Source organism: Ictalurus punctatus, chromosome 21, assembly GCF_001660625.3.
Source record: "Ictalurus punctatus breed USDA103 chromosome 21, Coco_2.0, whole genome shotgun sequence".
Classification (NCBI taxonomy): Eukaryota; Metazoa; Chordata; class Actinopteri; order Siluriformes; family Ictaluridae; genus Ictalurus; species Ictalurus punctatus.
In genome coordinates, this window is record NC_030436.2 from 9,274,067 (window position 1) to 9,274,781 (window position 715).

Sequence of the window (715 nt, forward strand, 5' to 3'; positions counted from 1 at the left end):
AAAAACATTGTGTGTGTGGAGGGTCTGCAGGCTGAAACACCTTGTTGATGAGAGAGCTCAGAGGAGAATGACCAGACTGGTCTGAGCTGACAGGAAGTCTATAGTAACTCATATAATCACTCTTTACAACAGTGCTGAGCCGAAAAGCATCTCAGAACACACAAAACATCAAAATGTGAGGTGGATAGGCTACAACAGCAGAAGACCACATCCTGTCAGTCAAGAACAAAAATCTGAGGCTATCGTGGGCACAAACTCACTCAAACTGGTCAGATGAAGACTGGGAAAAGACCGGGTGTTTTTTTTTTTTTTTTTTAAATCTTCAACTGTCCAGTATGAGTCTGTGCTCATGTTTTTTCAAGTTCATAACTGAGACAGAAGCCAGTTCATTCAGTTTCATTTAAAACTTTTAGGGTATGTATAGAGTAAGTATTAGTTTTAACCACAGAATGTAATTTCCATATATTTCTCATCCTGTGTCAAGAGTTTTTTTTTTCTTAAAAAAAAAAAATCTCATGTACATCTTTTCCTTGAAAATCCAAGCACATGAGAGCAGGTCCAAGGCAAATTCCAAGTTCCACAACCCCATTGATTGGAATAAAAATGAAACAGTACATCCCAAGAACCATGGAAGTCTATATTACACTTTCACATCAGGCATGAAGCTGGTTCAGTGGGTTGGCTCGGCGCATGGGACAAATGACAGTGGTACTGA